Genomic DNA, 9,634 nt, shown 5'->3' on the forward strand with positions numbered 1-9,634 from the left:
GTTTGCTGCTTTTTCCTGGTAAATACAGACTGAACATACCTACACAGGTTTCTGGGCTACAAAAATGATTTCTGCAAATTGCCCTGCCCTCATCTCCCTCACTCCCCTTTTAGTATTTTCCCCCTTGCTTTAGAATGGGATCAGCTATTATTTTTGCTGCTTTGTAAATGGTACAATCCTAACTCTGCCACAGTAGAAGCAACTGCATGCAGAATTCCTTCCTCCCTTTCTCCAGCCACCAACCAGCGAAGGAGACCCTTTTCTATGTGTATGCACAATCTTGCTGTTAGTACTATCTTTACTTTGGAGTTTCAATTAAACTGTGATCTCACTTGTGCAGATTCATTCTCTCCTAATGCAGATCACAACCTGTCCATGCCTTTTCATTCTATGTAATTTGTCCCAATTACTATATAAAACCTCTGTTAAAATTAACTGATACTGTAGACATTATAAAATTTTTGGGAGTCCACCTGCCAAGACATTACAAAACACTTTTCACACAAATAAAGCCAGATCTAAATAGGAAAAATGTCAGTTGCTCATGGGTAGGCTGAGTTGATATAATAAAATGACAATTCTACCTAAATTAATTTACTTATTCAGTGCCATACAAAACTACCAAAAATTATTTTATAGACCTAGAAGAAATAATAAGAAAATTTATGTGGAAGAACAGAAGGTTTAGACTATCAAGGGAATTGATGAAATTCTACAGATCTGTACCAGATCTTAAATTGTATTTTAAATGAAATTGTATTATAATGCAACAATCATCAAAGCTACTTGGTATTGGCTAAGAAATACAGTGATGGATCAGTGGCATAGGTTAGGTATACAAGACATAGTAATCAATGATTATAGTAATCTCCTCTTTGATAAACTCAAAGATTCCAGCTTCTGGGATAAAACTCACTATTTAACAAAAACTTCTGGGAAAACTGGAAAAATGGTATGGCAAAAACTAGGCATAAACCAGCATCTTACACTGTACACCAAGATAAAGTCAAAATGTATACCAAGATAAAGTCAAAAACATGGTTTAGATATAAAGGGTGGTACTATAAGCAAACTAGGAGAGCACAGAATAGTTTACCTGTCAGATTTATGGAGAATGGAAGAATTTATAGCCAAACAAGAGGCAGAGAACATGATGAAATGCAAAATGGATGATTTTTATTACATTAAATTGAAAAGTTTTTGCCCAAAGCCTATGCAACCAAGATTAGAAGGGAAGCAGAAAACTGGGAAACAATTTTTACAGCCAGTGTCTCTGATAAAGGCCTCATTTCTAAAATACATAGAGAACTGAGTTGAATTTATAAGAATACAAGTCATTCCCCAATTGACAAGTGGTCAAAGTATATGAACAGCCAATTTTCAGAGGAAGAAATTAAAGCTATATATAGTCATATTAAAAAAATGCTCTAAATCAGCATTGATTAGAGAAATGCAAATCAAAACAACTTTGAGATACCACATCACACCTATTAGATTGGCTAACATGACAAAGCAGGAAAATGATAAATGTTGGAGAAGATGTGAAAAAAGTTGGAACTCTAATGCATTATTGGTGGAGTTGTAAACTGATGCCACCATTCTGGAGAGCAATTTGGAACTATGCCCAATGGGCTACAAAATTGTGTATGCCCTTTGTCCCAGCAATACCACTTTTAGAGTTGTATCTCAAAGAAATCATAAAAATGGGCAAAGGATCCACAAGTACAAAAATATTTACAGTAGCTCTTTTTTTTGTGGTGGCCAAGAATTGGAAATTGAGGGGATGTCCATCAATTGGGGAATGGCTGAATAAATTGTGATATATGAACATAATGGAATACATTCCATAAAAAATGATGAGCAGGTGGACTTCAGAAAAATCTGAAAGACTGGCATGAACTGATGCCGAGTGAAGTGAGCAGAACCAGGAGAACATTGTACACAGTAACAGCAACATTATTTGATGACTGACTTTGATAGGCTCTTCTCAACAATGCAAAGATCTAAGACAACTCTGGATGTGCCATTCACATCCAGAAAAAGAACTATGTTGTCCAAATGCAGATCGAAGAGTAGTATTTGCTCTCTCTTTTTTGTTCTTTCTTGTGGTTTCTCCCGTTGGTTCTAATCTTCTTTACAACATGACTAATATGAAAATATGTTTAATTTGAATGTATATATAAAGCTTATCTCAGATTGCTTGCTGTTTTGGGGAGGGGAGAGTGGAAGGAGGGAAAGAAAATTTAGAACTCAAAATCTTGCGAAAATGAATGTTGAAAACAAAAAATTAATCCTAAAAATTAATTTAAATAATAGGGAAACTGAGGACAAAGTCACTGAGCTATCTATGATTTATTTTGCAATCAAATAAGTTGCATATCAAATCAAGTCACCTGATTCCTCTGAGGTCAGAGTCTCCAAGTGATTTACAGAACAGATTTTTATGACAAAAAAGAGGAATAAAAATATAAAAATTTATTTTGAATATAATTTAATTGGACGAGGCAAGTCACATGACTAGTTAGACTTTCTTAATTCCACCCCAAAGTCTTTGTTTCTGTTGTATTTTGAAGCCACAAATATAATCTAAGCCTCCTCCCTTCCCCCTTTATCAACTGATATTCTTCAGCTTATAGAAAGGGGAACTTGCTTCAGATGGTCAGGAGAAAAAGGGAACTGGGACTGGGGCAAAGGAACTTGGTGGTGGTTGATAAACTAATGATCAACCCCCATCCTCCCAGTTGTCAGAAGGGGAAACAACTTTAGGAGATTGGATTACTTAAATGATGCCTACTGGAAGGAGGAATTTAGCCTTTGGTCAACCACCATTTCTGCTAGAAAGAGGAACTTAATAGCAATCTTCAATATTAGAGAGCATTTCCTCATCAGGGAGGTTCCCGAGACAAATGAAATCATAGGTCCAGTCCCTGTCCCTATGACAAGTAAGTGTTAGAGGAAAATCACAACCTACAAAAGACATTAAAATTGATATGTAGTTCTTGTGTCAAGTGCATGGAGCCACATACACTTCTCCTGGTTTGAGCTCTAAACCAGAAACCTTGAAAAAATCCTTCCAATGGGGCTTTCAACAAATTCTCACCAACTCCCCAATGGGTAAAAAAAAAATGTTTTGGAGGTAAGTTTTAGTAAAAAGAATCAGCTCTTCCTCCCAAAATATACTAAGAAAATAAACAAGTACTTAGTATGTGTCAGGCACTATCCTTGGTGCTGAGAATACAAAACCAAACTTCTTGTCAAGGAATTTATATATGGCGGTGGAAGTGGGGAGTGGAAGAGACAACATGAATACAAATCAGTATAATATAGATTAATAGATAAAGAAAAGATCCAGGAGTTCTAGGAATATTTGAGCAGATAGATACAGCATGAATAGTTAGGAAATCAGGAAAGGCTTCTTAGAGGAAGTCATATGTGGGCTGACCTTGAACAAGGGAAGGATTCAGATAAATTGGGAATAAGGAAGAAATATTTAGGAATGGGAGATAGCTTACCCAACTTCAGAGACACAGTCCTACAAAGAATAAGTTGACTGACCCTTAATAGCATTTCTTGTCACTTATTAACCTTTTCAGCAGCAGGATGTTCTCTTTGCTACACATTCTGTCTGCTCACTGTTGTCTTTAGCAGGAGTCTTCTATTTGGTGCTTTTCTCAACTGTTATGAGTACCTACAGCTCTTCCTAATAAAAGAAACCTAGGGATGAGGTGGAGCCAATGTGGAAGATTAGAGGCAGCAACCTAGCTGAAGTCTCTCAACACTCCTCTCCAAACAATTTTAAAATAATGCCTCAAATCAAATTTTGGAGTAGTAGAGCCAACAAAAAGTCAGTATGAGATATTTTTTCATGCCTAAGAAAATTTAGGAGGTCAACAGGAGAGGCCTGTGTGGAATACCAGCACCAATAGCAGCAGTAGCAGCTTCAAGAGCTCTCAGCCCAGAGATGGTAAGCAGGTTGGACAACTGGTCAGAAAGAGATGACAGGAGACCCTTTGCTGGCATTAGGTATAGCTGGTGCTGATTGACAGCTCTATTGCTCACAGCAGTTCTGTGTCACAGATGCAGGGGGAGAGGAGTAGAGTGTTTATGGTCAGTCACAAGGGAGCAGGGACCCTGGTCATAGTTCCAAGCTAGTCCCAGTTTTGACTAAATAAATTTAGAATGTGGGAGTCCTGCTGATGTGGATACAAAGGTGCCTTAAAGATTGAACTGCCCTTTTCCTGGTTCATCCTCTAAAGGTGCCCTGAAGCCTCTTGATACAAAGGCACCCTAAGAGTTGAGTTGCTCTTTCCCTGGTGCCTTAAAGTCTCCCCTTATCTTGGAATACCACAAAATTTCACCCTTATCTTGGACCATGGAATTATTTGTTTCCACTCCACCATCCTGGGTCATAAGATTCCCTTGTCTCCCTTATCCTGTCCTTACAAGAACAAGCCCCTGTCCCTCTGTAAATTGCTAGTCATTCTTTCAGGGCTAGCCCACTGTTTTTGTGGCAATAAAGTTCTCTGGCTAAAGAGAAGGTCTAAGTAAATTCCTTCACATCTGAACCTGATCTCTCTCTTCAACACTACCAGTGGAGAGCTTTTGGGTGGAGATAAAGATCTATAGCTTTTTATTTTACTCTTGGAGACCATATAGACAATGAAGTCTGTTACACAGTTGTGAAACATATTCATTATCATACCAAAAATCATCTTTTTTAAACTTTAGGAAGTGTGTGGTGATGAAATCCTGAAACAAAAATAGTCTATCTTTAAAGTTGAGTCCAAGGATGAATTAGTATTTAACATTATAAGAAAATCATTAATTTAGATAATTTCCTTCTCTGACCCCCCCCCCCCCAGTTTCCTCATTTGTAAAATAGAGAGTTAAGGCCTAGAATGATTTGAGATTTTTTCCACCTCTAACATTCTTCAGTTCTGTAACTGTAAGGAAAGTATAATCTCAACAGAAAATACCCAGGTTCAAAAGTGCTACCTACATTTAGACCTTTCATAAGTATGAGCTGTCTTTACTCTCAATTTTGGAGCTATCCAGGGTGTTTTTGGTCTTCTACCTAGGAGAAATTCTGACTGTAAACAATTTCATGCAGCAAAAAACCCATGGAGTTTCAGACACACACACACACACACACACACACACACACACACACACGTGTATGTATACATTTATAATAAGAAATCTAGCCAGACATGGTGGGCCATGCCTGTAATCCCTTTTTCTGAGGAGGCTGAGGCCAGTTGATTGCTTGAGATCAGGAGTTCTGAGCTAGGGCTAAGTCTATTGGGTATCCACACTAATACAGTTGACCCCTAGATGGGGTCCAACAGGCTGCCTATGGTACAGAGATGTAGTCCGTGTCCAAAATGGAGTAGGTCGAAGCTTCTGTGATGATTAGTAGTGGAATCAAGTCCATGAGTGGCTGCCTCACTTCCAACCTGGGCGAGATAAGGAGATCCAGGCTTTAAGAAAAAGAAAAGTAGATTTGAAAATCTTGAGAAATCACTGAATCCTAGAATTACAGAAATTAAGATTTAGGATATCATCTAGGTGGCACAGTGGCTAGAATAGTAGACTTGGAACAAGAAGATCTGAGTTCTAATCTGCCCTCAGAACCTCTTCAAGCTAGACCTCAGAGGACAATCACAAAGAATACCACAGTGCATGCTTCCTGATAGTCTTTCCTAGCTTGGTAAGACTGATTCAGGAAGTATGGTACAGTTAAAAGAACACACTTGGGAGTCAGGGCTTGGGTTTGAGTCTTTGCTCTGCCACTTCCATTTGTGTGATCTTTAATAAGTTACCTTCTCTGGGCCTCAGTGTCCTCCTATTAAAATAAAATCTACTGTACTAGAAGACCTCCAAGTTCCCTTCTACCTCTAGAAGTATGAGACCTTGTTCCTATGTGTTGTTCCATATATCACAGTACTCTATTATTGACCTTGTTTTATTTACCAACATGTGTCCACATGTAACAAAGAAGAACATATTTTGGGACTTGGGAGGTTGGATTTAAACTTTTTTAAAATTGCTTTTATAATTTTTTTTTCTAAAACTGGGACAATTTACTTTTTGTCCTGTTCAGTTTTCATTTGTGATTTCTTGAAATATAGCTCTGAAAAAACAGACTTTTAAAAACATATTGCAGAGACCAGGTTTGAAGTAAAGAAGTCTGTTTCTTTTTTTTTTTTTTAACAGTTTACAACAGATAAAGCAATTCAAGCTTTTGGTCAGGTGATACATCTTTTTAAAGCATTTACAATATGGACCACAAAAAAAAATTTTTTTTTTAAACGTAAGCCAGCTGAGACACAGATAATATTTATGTTGCTAACTTCACAATCTCTGAATCTAATTGTCTCCTCAGTATTACTAAGAATAAAAAGACCCTATCTTCATGTTGTTGGTCTAAAGTCCTATGCCTAATAGATTAATTTTAGGCAGCCTCAGATGTTCCTCTACCCATAATCTATAACTGAAGAGATCTGGTATTAAGCTTACATACCTTTTTGACTATAGGAAATTGCCACCAAGACTAGGGACATTGCAGGGAAACAATATCTCCCCAACTTCATGTCTGTTCCAGGCAGGAGTAGATTGTCCACTTGCATTCAGTCAGGGTTAAAGTCTGCCAGGTGTCATTGGGGAAACTGAGTCCGGAGAATCCCACCTCAGCCCATGCTGAACAGCTGCTCTCCCACTCTTCCCTTGAGATCACCTATGCAGTTCATACTAGCATCTCATGAGCATACTGGCATCATGTAATGGAGGCTCAGATCACCTTTCTTGCTTCCCATACCTGGAGTTAGACTCAGAAGAACAGTCACTTAGTAGTCCCACATCATCTAAAAATGGCAAGTTCCTATAACCAGGTTTGAAATATGATTACAGTTTCACTTTGGCTAAGAAACATCTTTTAAGGCAGGTCTTAAGTGTCTTGCATGCCTTTCTATACATGTTCTAGTTCCTGATTAAATGGCAATCATAAAATCAAATTTACCATTAAAACCTTGACTTTTCCATCAATGCCAAATTTTATCAGAGGTTACCTTCCTCTTGGAAAGTTAGACTGAAATTCTTTTCTCCAAACTAAAGATGTCATTGATTTATTCTCAGTAATTAATTCAGTCTATTGTTTTAATTAGAATTGCTTTTACCTCACTTTGTAACATGACGAATTTTTCTCCCAATCACCCTCCTCCCCCCACTTCCTAATACCTTGCATTCTGGTTGCTCCTTCCCTCAATGTACCCTCCCCTCCATCACACCCCACCCCTGTCCTATCCCCATCTTCCTTCTTTTCTTGCAGGGCAAGATAAATTTCCATGCCCCTATTCTTGTAATTCTTATTTCCTGATTATAAGCAGTAAAAATTCTCAATATTCATTTCTGCTACTTTGAATTCCAACTTCTCTCCCTGCCCCCCTCCCTCCCCAGCCCCACTAAGAAGGGAAGCAATTCAATACAGACTAAACATGTGTTGTTTTGCAAAAGACTTCCATAGTAATCATGTTATATAATACTAATTATATTGCCCTCTGACCTACCCTATGCCCCTTATTTTTCCCCCCTACAATTGACCTTGTCTCTTCTTGAAAGTGTTTATTTCTAGTGACTCCCTTCTCCCATTTGCCCTCCCTTCTAACATTCCCTTCACTCCACTTGTTGCCTCCTCTCCTACTTTCCTGTAGTGTGATATAAATTTTCTTATCAAATTTAGTGAGCATGTTATTCCTTCCTTCAGCCACATGTGGGGAGAGTAGCTTTATTCCCCCCCTCCCCTTCCCTGTTATCTCTTCTATTGAATAAGACTTTTCTTATCTCTTTTATGAGTTATAGCCTGCCCCAGTTCATTCCTCCCTTTCTCTTCCCGGATTTTTCCTCCTTCACCCCTTAATTTTTATTTTATTTTGTTTTATTTTATTTTTTTTGTGTGTATGTGTATGTGGATATCATCTCTTCTGATATAACACACCCTGCACTCCCTATCTATCTATGCATATGTGCATGAGTGCGTGTGTACAATCTCTCCAACTACCCAAATACTGAGAAAAGATTCAAGAGTTAAAAATATTTTCTTTCCATGTAGTAATGTAAACAGTTCAGCTTTAGAGATTCTTTTATGATTTTTCCCCCCTGTTTACTTTTTCATGCTTCTCTTGATTCTTGTCTTGGGAAGTCAAAATTCTAAATACAAATCTGCTCTTTTCCTCAACATGAAATTTTCAAATTTGTCTCTATCACTGAATGTCCATTTTTTTTCCCTTGAAGTGTTATATTCAGATATGCTGGGTAGGTGATTCTTGGCTTCAATCCCAGTTCCTTTGACTTCTGAAATATCTTACTCCAAGCTCTTTGATCCCTTAATGTTGAAGCTGCCAGATCCTGTGTTATCCTGATTGTATTTCCACAGCACTCATATTGTTTCTTTCTAGCTGCTTGCAGTATTTTCTCCTTCATCTGGGAACTCTGAAATTTGGCCACAATATTCCTAGGAGTTTCTCTGATTGGGTTTCTTTTAGGGGGAGATTGATGAATTATTTCAATATCTACTTTGCCCTCTGATTCTATAACATCAGGGCAGTTTACCTTGATAATTTCATGGAAGATGGTGTCTAGGCTCTTTTTTTGATCATGGCTTTCAGGTAGCCCAATAATTTTTAAATTATTTCTCCTGAATCTATTTTCCAGGTCAGCTGTTTTTCCAGTGAGTTCTTTCACATCATCTTTTATTTTTTTTAATTTTTGGTTTTGTTTACTAACTTCTTGGTTTAAGTCATAGTCATTCTTTTCCCTGGACTCAATTCTCTCTTTCAACGAATTATTTTGTTCAGTGAGCTTTTGAACCTTCTCCTCCATTTGGCTAATTCTGCTTTTTAAACCTTCCTCTCCTCGTTGGTTTTTTTGGACCTCTTTTTCCAGTTGAGTTAGCCTCTTTTTAAAGCTGCTATTTCCCTCAGTGCTTTTTTGGGTTCTCCTTTAGTAAGCTGCTAACTTGTTTTTTAAGGTCTTCTATTTCCTGAGCCAAGTTTAAGTCCCCTTTGGAGGGAGGGTTCTTGACTTCATCTGGCAGTATGCCTTGTTCTTCCTCATCCGAAGGGATGGGGAGAGACACCTGTTCCCCAAGAAAGTAACCTTCTATGGTCTTATTCCCCCCCCCCCCTTTTCTGGGCATTTTCCCAGCCAGTTACTTGACTTCTGAGTTTCCTCTCCACACCCACCTCGCCTCCGGTTCTCCCAGCTAGCGCTTAGGGGCTGAGATTCAAATGCTGCTTCCCAGCCTCAGGGCTTTCATAGGGGTGAGGCTGCTATTCAGTGTGAGATTAAGTTCAGCTGCTCAGGTAGGGGCAGGGCCACCACACGGGGCTCAGTTCCCTCAGGAGGTTTACACAGAGACCTTCAACAATGGATCCGAGCTCCTGCCTGCTTTGGGAGCCCTTGTCTGCTGTTGCTTCCGCTGCTGCCTCCCGAGGGGGCCTGAGTTATGGGGACACCCCACTCCCCTCTCAGCCACCCAAAAAGACCCTCTCTCTGACCTTTGGCACCTGTGGGTGGAGGGCCCTGTGCTGCAGCTGGAGATTCTGCCCCTGAAGCCTGCTCGGATCTACTCCTCTTG

Source organism: Notamacropus eugenii, chromosome 5 (assembly GCF_028372415.1).
Source record: "Notamacropus eugenii isolate mMacEug1 chromosome 5, mMacEug1.pri_v2, whole genome shotgun sequence".
Lineage (NCBI taxonomy): Eukaryota > Metazoa > Chordata > Mammalia > Diprotodontia > Macropodidae > Notamacropus > Notamacropus eugenii.